This window comes from Phocoena phocoena, chromosome 20 (assembly GCF_963924675.1).
Source record: "Phocoena phocoena chromosome 20, mPhoPho1.1, whole genome shotgun sequence".
Taxonomy (NCBI): Eukaryota; Metazoa; Chordata; class Mammalia; order Artiodactyla; family Phocoenidae; genus Phocoena; species Phocoena phocoena.
Genome location: NC_089238.1, coordinates 31,860,097 through 31,873,564, shown reverse-complemented (window position 1 = coordinate 31,873,564; position 13,468 = coordinate 31,860,097). Strand labels below are relative to the sequence as shown.

The 13,468-nt window shown below is 40.8% G+C and overlaps 1 protein-coding gene across 2 annotated transcripts in view; it reads left to right on the top strand.

The window, feature by feature from the left end:
- PSME3IP1 (proteasome activator subunit 3 interacting protein 1) overlaps positions 1–13,468 on the top strand; it is a 42,292-nt gene that overhangs the window by 28,030 nt on the left and 794 nt on the right. The window lies entirely within an intron of this gene.

Here is a 13,468-nt window from a genome sequence, read left to right as displayed (position 1 = left end):
TTGCCACAACTAGAGAAAGCCCTCGCACAGAAATGAAGACCCAACACAGCCCCCAAAAAATAAATAAATAAAAATTTTTAAAAAATCAGAACATTTCCAAAAAAAAAAAGATATTCGCCTGTAATTTTCTTTTTTTGTAGTGTCTTTGTCTGGTTTTGTTATCCAGGTGACGGTGGCTTCATAGAATGTCACCCCATTGGGAGTGTTCCTTCCTCTTCCGTTTTTTGGAGGAGTTTGAGAATGATTGCTATAAGTTCTTTGTATGTTTGGTAGAATTTCCCAGTGAAGCCATCTGGTCCTGGACTTTTGTTTGTAGGGATTTTTTCTTTATTACAGATTTTATTTCATTTCTAGTGACTGGTCTGCTCAAGTTATCTGTTTCTTCTTGATTCAGTTTTGGTGGCCTATATGTTTGTAGGAAAGTTGAACATTTCTTCAAGGTTGTCAAATTTGTTGGCATATAATTGTTCACAGTATTCTCTTATGGTTTGTTGCACTTCTGTGATATCTGTTGTGATTTCTCTGCTTTCACTTCTTATTTCGTTTATTTGGGTCTTCTCTCTTTTCTTCTTGTCGAGCGGGACCAGAGGTCTGTCAATTTTGTTTACCCGTTCAAAGAACCAGCTCTTGGTTTTATTGAATTTTTTCTATTGTTTTTTTAAGTTCTATTTTATTTATTTCTTCTCTGATCTTTCTTATCTCCTTCCTTCTGCTGACTTTAGGTTTTGTTTGTTCTTCTTTTTTTTCTAATTCTTTTAGGTGGTGGACTATGGTGTTTATTTGAGATTTTTCTTGTTTCTTAAAGAAGGCCCCTATATTGCTATGAACTTCCTTCTGAGAACTGCTTTTGCTGCATCCCATGGATTTTGTATGGTTGTGTTTTCATTGTCATTTGCCTCAAGGTATTGTTAAATTTCTTCTTTGCTTTCATTGTTGATCCATTGGTTCTTTTAGTAGCATGTTGTTTAGTCTCCACGTAATTGTTTTTTTGTTTTGTTTTGTTTTTGTTTCTTTTTCAGTGGTTGATTTTTGGTTTCATGCTATTGTGGTCAGAAAAGATGCTTGAAATAATTTCTGTACTCTTAAATTTGTTTAGGCTTGTTTTGTGCCCAAGTCAACCCTAGAGAATGTTCCATGTGCACTTGAAAAGAATGTGTATTCTGCTTTTTTTAGATGTAATGTCCTGAATATATCAATTAAGTCTAACTGTTCTATCATTTAGGATCTCTGTTGTTTTATTGATTTTTTTTTGTCTCGAAGATCTGTCCATTGGTATGAGTGGGGTGTTAAGGTCTCCTACTATTGTTGTATTACTGTCAGTTTCTCCCTTTATGTCTGTTAGTATATGTTTTATGTATTTTGGTGCTCCTATGTTGGGTACATATATGTTGAAAAGTATAATATCCTCTCCTTTTATTGATCCTTTTATCATTATGTAGTGTCCTTCTTTATCTTTGTCTTAAAGTCTATTTTCTCTGAGTATTGTGACCCTCGCTATCTCGTCATTTCTGTTTGCATAAAAGATGTTTTTCCATGCCCTCACTTTTAATCTGTGTGTGTCCTTTGCCCTGAAGTGTGTCCTTTGTAAGCAGCATATTGTAGGCTCTTGTTTTTTTATCCAATCTGCCACTCTGTGCCTTTTTAAAAAAATTTTTTAAATTTAATTTATATTTTTATACAGCAGGTTCTTATTAGTCATCAGTTTTATACACATCAGTGTATACATGTCAGTCCCAATCACCCAATTCATCACACCACCATTCTGACCCCCCTGTGGCTTTCCCCCCTTGGTGTCCATACGTTTGTTCTCTACCTCTGTGTCTCAATTTCTGCCCTGCAAACCGGTTCATCTGTACCATTTTTCTAGGTTCCACATACATGCGTTAATATACGATATTTGTTTTTCTCTTTCTGACTTACTTCACTCTGTATGACAGTCTCCAGATCCATCCACGTCTCAATAAATGACCCAATTTCGTTCCTTTTTATGGCTGAGTAATATTCCATTGTATATATGTGCCACATCTTCTTTATCCATTCGTCTGTTGATGGGCATTTAGGTTGCTTCCATGACCTGGCTATTGTAAATAGTGCTGCAATGAACATTGGGGTGCATGTGTCTTTTTGAATTATAGTTTTCTCTGGGTATATGCCCAGTAGTGGGATTGCTGGATCATATGGTAATTCTATTTTTAGTTTTTTAAGGAACCTCCATACTGTTCTCCATAGTGGCTGTATCAATTTACATTCCCACCAACAGTGCAAGAGGGTTCCCTTTTCTCCACACCCTCTCCAGCATTTGTTGTTTGTAGATTTTCTGATGATACCCATTCTACCCAATGCTTTTGCTGCATCCCATAGGTTTTGGATCATCGTGTTTTCATTGTCATTTGTCTCTAGGTATTTTTTGATTTCCTCTTTGATTTCTACAGTGATCTCTTGGTTATTTAGTAACATATTGTTTAGCCTCCATGTGTTTGCGTTTTTTATGGTTTTTTCCCTGTAATTCATTTCTAATCTCATAGCGTTGTGGTCAGGAAAGATGGTTGATACGATTTCAATTTTCTTAAATTTACTGAGGCTTGATTTGTGACCCAAGATGTGATCTGTCCTGGAGAATGTTCTGTGTGCACTTGAGAAGAAAGTGTAATCTGCTGTTTTTGGATGGAATGTCCTATAAATATCAATTAAACCTATCTGGTCTATTGTGTCATTTAAAGCTTCTGTTTCCTTATTTTCATTTTGAATGATCTGTCCATTGGTATAAGTGAGGTGTTAAAGTCCCCCACTGTTATTGTGTTACTGTTGATTTCCTCTTTTACAGCTGTTAGCAGTTGCCTTACATATTGAGGTGCTTCTATGTTGGGTGCATATATATTTATAATTGTTATATCTTCTTTTTGGATTGATCCCTTGATCATTATGTAGTGTCCTTCCTCGTCTCTTGTAACATTCTTTATTTTAAAGTCTATTTTATCCGATGAGTATTGCTACTCCAGCTTTCTTTTGATTTCCATTTGCATGGAATATCTTTTTCCATCCCCTCACTTTCAGTCTGTATGTGTCCCTAGGTCTGAAGTGGGTCTCTTGTAGACAGCATATATATGGGTCTTGTTTTTGTATCCATTCAGCAAATCTGTCTTTTGGTGGGAGCATTTAATCCTTTCACGTTTAAGGTAATTATTGATATGTATGTTCCTATGACCATTTTCTTAATTGTTTTGGTTTTTGTGTGTGTGTGGGGGGGGGTACACGGGCCTCTCACTGTTGTGGCCTCTCCTGTTGCAGAGCACAGGCTCCGGACATGCAGGCCCAGCGGCCATGGCTCATGGGCCCCGCCGCTCCGTGGCACATGGGATCCTCCCGGACAGGGGCACCAACCCGCGTCCCCTGCATCAGCAGGCAGACTCTCAACCACCGCGCCACCAGGGAAGCCCCTTGGGTTTGTTTTTGTAGGTCCTTTTCTTCTCTTGTGTTTCCCACTTACAGAAGTTCCTTTAGCATTTGTTGTAGAGCTGGTTTGGTGGTGCTGAATTCTCTTAACTTTTGCTTGTCTGTAAAGCTTTTGATTTCTCCATCGAATCTGAATGAGATCCTTGCTGGCTAGAGTAATCTTGGTTGTAGGTTCTTCCCTTTCATCACTTTAAGTATATCATGCCACTCCCTTCTGGCTTATAGAGTTTCTGTTGAGAAATCACCTGTTAACATTATGGGAGTTCCCTTGTATGTTATTTGTCGTTTTTCCCTAGCTGTTTTCAATAATTTTTCTTTGTCTTTAATTTTTGCCAATTTGATTACTGTGTGTCTTGGCATGTTTGTCCTTGGGTTTATTCTGTATGGGACTCGCTGCACTTCCTGGACTTGGGTGGCTATTTCCTTTCCCGTGTTAGGGAAGTTTTCGACTGTAATCTCTTCAGATATTTTCTCAGGTCCTTTCTCTCTCTCTTCTCCTTCTGGGACCCCTGTAATGCGAATGTTGTTATGTTTAATGTTGTCCCAGAGGTCTCTTGGCTGTCTTCATTTATTTTCATTCTTTTTTCTTTATTCTGTTCCGCAGCAGTGAATTCCACCATTCTGTCTTCCAGGTCACTTATCCGTTCTTCTGCCTCAGTTATTCTGCTATTGATTCCTTCTAGTGTAGTTTTCATTTCAGTTATTGTATTGTTCATCTCTGTTTGTTTGTTCTTTAATTCTTCTAGGTGTTTGTTAAACATTTCTTGCATCTTCTTGATCTTTGCCTCCATTCTTTTTCCGAGGTCCTGGATCATCTTCACTATCATTATTGTGAATTCTTTTTCTGGAAGGTTGCCTATCTCCACTTCATTTAGTTGTTTTTCTGGGGTTTTATCTTGTTCCTTCATCTGGTACATAGCCCTCTGCCTTTTCATCTTGTCTATCTTTCTGTGAATGTGGTTTTTGTTCCACAGGCTGCAGGATTGTAGTTCTTCTTGTTTCTGCTGTCTGCCCTCTGGTGGATGAGGCTATCTGAGAGGCTTGTGCAGGTTTCCTGATGGGAGGGACTGGTGGTGGGTAGAGCTGACTGTTGCTCTGGTGGGCAGAGCTCAGTAAAACTTTAATCTGCTTGACTGCTGATGGGTGGGGCTGGGTTCCCTCCCTGTTGGTTGTTTGGCCTGAGGCAACCCAACACTGGAGCCTACCTGGGCTCTTTGGTGGGGCTAATGGCCGACTCTGGGAGGGCTCACGCCCAGGAGTACTTCCCAGAACTTCTGCTACCAGTGTTCTTGTCCCCGTGGTGAGCCACAGCCACCCCCCGCCTCTGCAGGAGACCCTCCAACACTAGCAGGTAGGTCTGGTTCATTCTCCCCTGGGTTCACTGCTCCTTCCCCTGGGTCCTGATGCACACACTACTTTGTGTGTGCCCTCCAAGAGTGGAGTCTCTGTTTCCCCCAGTCGTGTCCAAGTCCTGCAATCAAATCCCACTGGCCTTCAAAGTCTGATTCTCTAGGAATTCCTTCTCCCGTTGCCGGCCCCCCAGGTTGGGAAGTCTGACGTGGGGCTCAGAACCTTCACTCCAGTGGGTGGGCTTCTGTGGTATAAATGTTCTCCAGTCTGTGAGTCACCCACCTAGCAGTTATGGGATTTTATTTTACTGTGATTGCGCCCCTCCTCCCGTCTCATTGTGGCTTCTCCTTTGTCTTTGGATGTGGGGTATCTTTTTTGGTGAGTTCCAGTGTCTTCCTGTCAATGATTGTCCAGCAGTTAGTTGTGATTCTGGTGTTCTCACAAGAGGGAGTGAGCGCATGTCCTTCTATTCCGCCATCTTGGTTCAGGCTCCCTTATTTATTTTCAGTTTGGATGATCACTGTGTCTTTTGATTGGAGAATTTAGTCCATTTGACATTTAAGATAATTAATGATAGATATGTATTCATTGCCATTTTAAACCTTGTCTTCCTGTTGATTTTATAATTCTTCTTTGTCTCTTTTTGTTTTTCCTTTTGTGGTTTGATGATTTTCTTTCGTATTATGCTTCTGTTCTTTTTGGTTTTTGTGAATCTATTTTATGTTTTTGATTTGTGGTTGCCCTGTTTTTCAAGTATGTTAACCCCTTCGTATGTCTACTTGCTTTAGACCGGTAGTCATATAGGCCCAAACACATTCTAGGAAAAAAAAAAATCTACATTTTCTTACTCTCCTTCCCCACATATTATGATTTTAATGTCCCCTTTTGCATCTTCATTGTGGTTATCATCACTTTCACAGAAATTTTTTGGTTTTTTTTTTTAATCTGTGTACTGTCTTATTTATGTGATTTACTTTCCAATTGTGATTTTCTCTTTCCTATAGATTCTTACTACTTTCTATTTAGAGAAGACCTTTCAATATTTCCTTTAGGATAATGTCAGTATTGCTGTATTCTTTTAGTTTTTACTTGTCTGGGAAATTCTTTGTCTCTCCCTCTGTTCTAAATGATAATCTTTCTGGGTAGAGTATCCTAGGTTGCAGATTTTTCCCTTTCAGGGCTTTGAATATATCTTGCCATTCCCTTCTGGCCTGCAGTGTTTCTGTAGAGAAATCAGCTGGTACCCTTATGGGTGTTCCCTTGTGATTCTTTGTTTTTCTCTTGCTGCCTTTAGAATCATCTCTTTAACTTCTGCCATTTTTATTATAATACGTCTTGGTGTAGGTCTGTTTGGGTTTACCTTGTTCAAGATCCTCTATGCTTTCTGTATCTGGATATCTGTTTCCTTCTTCAGGTTTGGCAAGTTTTCAGCTGTAATTTCTTCATTTTCAATCCCCTTTTCTGTTTCTTCTTCTTATGGGATCCCTATTATGCATAGATTGGCATGCTTTATATTGTCCCATAGGTCTCTTATATTGCTTTCATTTTTTTTTCATTTGGGTTTTTGTCTGCTGTTCTAATTAGGTGATTTCCGTTATTCTATCTTCTAGGTCACTTATTCGTTCTTCTGCATTATTCATTCTACTATTCATAGCCTTTCAGCTTTCATCTCTTCAAATGAATTCTCTGATTTTTCTTGGCTTCTCCTTATAGTTTCTAGTTCCTTTTTACAGTAATCTACATTTCTATTGATAGCCTTTCTTAATTCCTTCAGTATTTTCATTATCTCCTTTTTGAACTTGGTATTAGACTGAAGATGTCTGTTTAATTGTTTATTCTTTCGTGGGAATTCTCTTGATCTTTTAATTGGGAGTGGTTCCCCTGCTTCTTCATTTTACTTATATTTCTCTTGCTCTATGAGTTTAGGAGAAACAATTATCTACTGTGGTCTTAGAGGGCTATTTTTAAGTGGGAACATCCCCGTATAGCCTCTGTGGGTTTAATATTTTTTGGTGTGAGGGCTGCTTTTAGTATGGATGCTTGCCACCTCTTTTCTCAGTGTATGCAGGCCATTATCCCCTTGCTAGAAGGTGTGACTGATGCTGTGGTAATTAGAGCCTGCACTGGCTATTGAGCGGGCCTCCTCTTTGCTCTGTGGTTGTCACTGCCCTGTCCAGGGTAGGGCCTGCTCCCTAGTTGTTGGAGTAGAAGCCCCCAGCTCCATTTCTGATCTGTGGTGTGAGGTAGGCGGGATTGGAGTGCTTCCAGTGGGAGAGGAGCCACTGAGTATTCCTCTGCTGGAGCCATTCACCTGTGAGTGTGCTCTGTTTTGTCACCTTTCATCCGTTGTGTGGGCTCACAGAGTACACTGTTGTTGGCACTGCCCTAGGCCCCACCTAAGTTGTGGGTATGCCGACAGTTGGCCCTGGTGCCTCTCAGACTTTGTTTTCACAAGACCACCAGTGCAGATCCACTGAAGTCGTGTCCCAGGACTGCAGTAGTTGCACGCCTTGACCTGCTATGGGAGCTATGGAGGCAGCTCAGACCCCTGTGTGTACGTGCCCTCAAAGCCCATAGCTGCTAAGGCCAGACCTGTCCCAGCCACAGGAGCACCAGCTGTCCGTTCAGATGTTCCGCAGGCACTGAATTCACAAAGCCGGCAGTGTAGGTGTAATTCTGCGGTTTGCACGGCCACGGGGAGAGATTTCAGCTCTGCTTCCTAAGTTGCACGACTCCTGGGGCTCAGCTGTAATTTCAGCCCCACCTCTGCGTGTGGGCAACCCACTGGCATCTGTTCCCAAGACCACTGAGGCAGCGGCCGGAGCTTGCGAGCCTGCTCTGGTGGGAGGGGGCCAGAGCAGCTTTAATGCATGAGCTGGCCTGGGGTAGGGCCCCCGCATGGAGCCCAAGGAAGCAGGAGACGGCAGGTGGGGAAAGAGGCTGCAATGTTGGCCCCACCCCTTCCTTTAGCATGCCACTTAACAATCTCGCTTCGCTTCTCTGGCAACCCAGGGTTCTGCCACCAACACTCCTGGTTGCAACACCCCACACTCCAGCCCCTTCAGGCTGTCTCCACACAGCCAACAGCAGTCTTCTCCCCAGGTCTGTCCTCTAAACCCTGTGTTCCAGCACCCATCCCCTGCCCATACCAGTGGACATGCCTCTCAGGCTGGGGTGTGCAGAGTGGTGACACAGACTGTGTAGGTCTCTCTCTGTCCTGCCTGCCACTAACTAGTTGTTGCGCTCTCCTTCTGAGCCTCTGAAGCTTCTTTTTTGTCCCAGCTGATCTCCCCGCCCATGAGGGGACTTCCCAGGGTGTGGGAACCTCTACTTTCCTTCAGCTCCCTCCCAGGGGTGCCAGACCCATTCTACTTTCTCTCTCTCTCTCTTTTTTTTCCTTTTGTCCTACCTGGTTACATGGAGATCTTTTTTGTCCTTTCAGGTGTTTGAGGTCTTCTGCTAGTGTTCAGTAGGTGATCTATGAGAATTGTTCCATTTGTAGATGTATTCTTGATATATTTGCAGGAAGAGCTTGAGTTCTACATCCTGCTACTCCACCATTTTTATTCCAATCCGACAATTGGTTTTTTTAAAAAGTAGTATCCAAGGAAGGATTAGACATTGTATTTGGCTTATATGGCTTAAAAAAAAAGATTGAGATATAATCCACATACCATAAAATTCACCCTTTTAAGGGATGCAGTTCAGTGGTTTTTAATATGTTCAGAAGAATGTGTATTTATCACCACTATCTAATTCCAGAACATTTTCATCACTGCGAAAAGAAGCTCCGTGACCATTAGCAGTTATTCCCCATTCTTCCCCATTCTTCCCTCTCCACAGCCACTAGCAACCACCAGTCAACTTCTGTCTCTATGGATTTGCCTTTTCTGGACATTTTTTATAAATGAAATCATGCAATATAGGGCCTTTTGTGTCTGACTTCTTTTCACGTAACATAATGTTTTCATAGTTCATGTTGTGGCATGTATCAGTGCTTTTTACAGCTGAATAATATCCCATTTTATGGTATGCTACCTTTTTGTCCACTCGTCAATTGATGAACATTTGGGTTGTTTCCACATTTGGGCTGTTACAAACCATGCTGCTATGAACATTCATGTCCAAGATTTTGTGTGAAACCTGTTTTCAGTTCTCTTGGGTATATACCTAAGAGTGGAATTGGGTCATACAGTAAATCTATGTTTAACTTTTTGAGGAACAGCCACACTGTTTTCCACTGTAGCTGCACCATTTTTATATTCTACCAGCAGTATATGAGGGTTTCAGTTTCTTTACATCCTTATCAACAGTTGTTACTGTGTTTCTTATATCCATCCATTGGGTGTGAAGTGATACTTTATTGTGGTTCTGATTGGAGTTTCCCTAATGACGTTGCCATTGTGTACTTAATGGCCATTTTTTTTATCTTCTTTAGAGAAATATCTACTCATATCCTGAGCCTATTTTAAAATTGGGTTATTTGTCTTTTTATTTTGAGTTGTAAGTGTTCTTTATATGTTCTGGATGCTAGACACTTGTCAGATAGATGATTTATAAATATTGTCTCTCTGTGGGTTGTACTTTCACTTTCTTGATAGTGTTCTTTGGAGCACAAAAGTTTTACATTTTGATGACATCAATTTATTTTTTCTTTGGTTGCTTGTACTTTAAATGTCATATCTAAGAAACAGTTTGCCTAATTCATGGTCATGAAGATTTATGCTTACATTTTTTTCAAAGAGTTTTATAGTTTTAACTCTTACATTTTGATCTTTGACCCATTTTGTGTTAATTTTTTGACTCAATAATTTGTTGAAAGGACTGTTTTTTCTCCCACTGAATTGTCATGACAGTTTGTTGAAAATCAGTTGAACAGCATGTTTGGGTTTATTTCTGGACTAACTTTTCTCTTCCATTGATTTGTATGTCTATCCTTATGCCATCACCACACAGTTTTGTTTTTGTTTGTTTGTTTTTGTTTTGTTTTATTTTTTGGCCATGCTGCACGGCTTGTGGGATCTTAGTTCCCTGACCAGAGATTGAACCCAGGCCCTGGGCAGTGAGAGCATGGAGTCCTAACCACGGGACTGCCAGGGAATTCCCTACCACACAGTTTTGATCATTCTAGCTTTGTAGTAAGTTTTGAAACCAGGAAGTATCAGTCCTCCAAGTTTGTTCTTTTTCAATATTGTTTTGCTATTTGAGGTCCCTTGCATTTCCATATGAATTTGGGGATGAACTTGTCAATTCACGCAGCTGGGATTTTGATAGGGATTGCTTAAATCTGTAGATCAGTTTGGGAATATTGCCATTTTATGGCATCTTAACAGTAGGCTAATCTGCCTTTTCAGTCTCATCTAACCTATGGGTTCTTCCTCTTTCTTAATTTATTTTTTGTTTCATTTTTATTTTACTTGCGAAGAAACTGGGCCTCTGCCCTGTGGAGTTTCCTGCACTCTAGATTTTGCTAATTGCATCCCCATGGGATTCCTTTATATCCTGTGTTTCCTATAAAATGGTAATTAGGTCTAGAGCTTGGTCAATTCACGTTGATTTTTTGGCAAGATTTACTTAATATATTGTTTTGCATTTCCTATCATCATCATTTTTTTTTTTTTTTTTGCGGTACAGGGGCCTCTCACTGTTGTGGCCTCTCCCATTGCGGAGCACAGGCTCCAGACACACAGGCTCAGTGGCCATGGCTCACGGGCCTAGCCGCTCCGCGGCATGTGGGATCTTCCCAGACCCGGGCACGAACCTGTGTCCCCTGCATCAGTAGGCGGACTCTCAACCGCTGCGCCACCATGGAAGCCCCATCATCATTATTTTAATTAACATACTCTTCTGTTCATTGCTTACTTACCTTGGGAATCATAGCATTCCTGTGCATAAAGAGCTTCTTCATTCCTTTTTAAGGCTGTGTAGTAATCCATTGTATGGTTGTACCATAGTATATTTATTTCATTTTTTATTGATGAACATTTAGATTGTTTCCATTCTTTCTCTATTATGATGTTTCATTAAATAACCCTGTACATGGATCATTGTTCACATTTGTAATATGTCAGGTTAAATACTTAGAAGGAGAATTATTGAGTCAGATATACATTTGTAACTTAGAAAAATATTGCCAAATTTGCCTCCTACACTGGAAGGCAAAGTCTTAACCACTGGACTGCCAGGGAAGTCCCAGTTAACTGCTTTTGGAATGAAATTTGTTTGAGTTGCAATCTCTTTTCTTTCTTGAAACTTCCTAGATAATTGGGAGATTTGGTCCTCTTGCTTAAACTCTGCTAATGCTCCTGTCGTCCAGATTCCTTGGGTTACATTTCTGTGGCTGGCTTCCATCCTTCCCTTAGGCCGGCTCTAGTCCTCCAGAGGTACTCAGAACTTGATCTTTCTTTTCTAAGATAGACCCTAAAATTCAATTCACCCTTGAAATACTTAATAAAAGGACACATTTCACTGAGTAACTTCACATAAATTACTTTTCCAAGTAACTGATTCATACCCTTATGATATCAGGGTTTTTTTGTTTTTTTTTTAAACAACCCAGTTTTTCTCACAGAATACTGAAAGTATCCTTGTATGTGTGAAAATAGTAATACAATGAATGTTCAGGTAAATGAATGGTTTTTAATTTGATGTTATGTCCCAAATTTTCACATTTCCCCCACCCCCAAAATTTAGCCATTTGCAGTGAAACTCTGTTATGCATTTTCCTGCATTCTCACACATTGTGAATGTTGGCCTGCTCTGTGCCAGGCCGTCTGCTCTATGCCCAGGGGATGGGATAGAGAAGAAGGAGCCCTTGTCCTCCAGAGACTTATAGTCTGAGGAGAATATGGTTAAGGAGAAGATAGCCATTAGGACTGTCAGTCTTCTACAGCCTTCCTGGCTATAATACAGGGATTACAGAGGTAAGAGGGGCTGGTCCTTCTGAATTAAATGTCCTAGGATACTCTTTGAATTGTGGCATTTGGCTTTCTTAACAGTTGTCTAAATAGGTAGTTATATGTACCTAATAGTAAGTTGAAAAGGGACACAAGAGTGTGGAATAAAAAGTTAGGTTTTCCCTGGTCCTCAGCCACTCAGTTGCTCTCCCCAGAGCAGCCACTGTTACCAGTTTTTAATGTATTTTTTCATACAGTATCATGCATATTTAATGTCCCCCCCCCAGATTATAACTTGTACTCACCCTTGCCTTTTTCATTTAACACATGGTATCTTAGGGATCATTCAATACCATTACACACAGAGATGCTTTATTCTTCTTAATGGCTGAATACTAGTCCATTACACTGGTCCTCTATTAATGAACCTTTTGGTTTCTACTGTCACCAGTGCTGCATGAACATCATTTAAGTGTGAAGGACTTAGCCGAATTATCCTACGTTCCCTCAGCAACATATATAGATGCCTATTCCTCCTTATATTGTTTATTCTTCTATGTTTAAAAGTCATTTGTTTCTTTTTCTGTGAACTATTCGTGTCTTCTGTCTACTTTTCTGTTCAGTTGTTGGTTTGTTATTGGTTTTGGAAGAACTCTATATCGTAAAGAAATTAGCTTTTGTGATACTTATTGTAAATATTTGCCTGTTTTCTTGTAGCCTTGTTACCTCTTGTAGCCTCTGCAATCATTGTGAGCTCTCACTTTCCTACATCTCCATGTTTTCACATTACTTATCTTTAGCAGCTTCCTTCCCTTATTAGTACTTCCTGTATAAGCAAATGAACTATGTATACTGGCTGTTGGAGATCTCTCTTTGCTTCTCAGTGATATTTTTTGCTTACTCCTGATTTCATATACTTGGAACCATGTATCCTTTTCACATTTACATGAAGTGTTAGGGGTTTGTTAAGGCAAAATCCTAGAAGGTAATATGCTTGTCAGCCTGATACAGTGTTTGAACTCCAACCCTTACTCTGCGGTGAGCTCTGGGATCATTTTAGTACATTATCTTTTGATTCAAATTTAGTTTAATGTTTTCTACTCTAAGTGGCCTTTAACCTTAGCTGGGTTTTGGACCTCCCTCATCAGCAAAGTGGGGGATATCTATATACCAGGTTGTTGTAGTGATTAAATGAGGCTGGAAACGGAAGAAGAAGGGGTGGAGGAGAGTTCTTAACTTTTCCTCTAACCTTCAAGTCCTGTGTTTTCTAGGTTGAGGCTTTCTGCATGGAGGTGCTGCTGTGACTCTGGGTTTCCTAGGGCAAAAAGAGCCCCAGCTACTTGGTGTTATTCTGCATGGTCTTAAAATGTTCTCTGCTGTGGCTTCAGTTTTCTCAGTTGTAAACGACGAACATTAAGATAAGAATGGCAGGGCTTCCCTGATGGCACAGTGGTTGAGAGTCCGCCTGCCCATGCAAGGAACACGGGTTCGTGCCCTGGTCTGGGAAGATCCCACGTGCCACGGAGCGGCTGGGCCCGTGAGCCGTGGCCGCTGAGCCTGCGCTTCCGGAGCCTGTGCTCCGCAACGGGAGAGGCCACGGCAGTGAGAGGCCCGCGTACCGCCAAAAAAAAAAAAAAAAAAAAAATGAGGATGGCAATAGTGTCGACTACATAGGGTTGTTTTGAGGCTTCCAACATAAAGCCCTCTACACATGGAAAGCACACCATCACCTTTGGAAAAGGGTGATGAAGTAACAGTCCTGCCTCCTT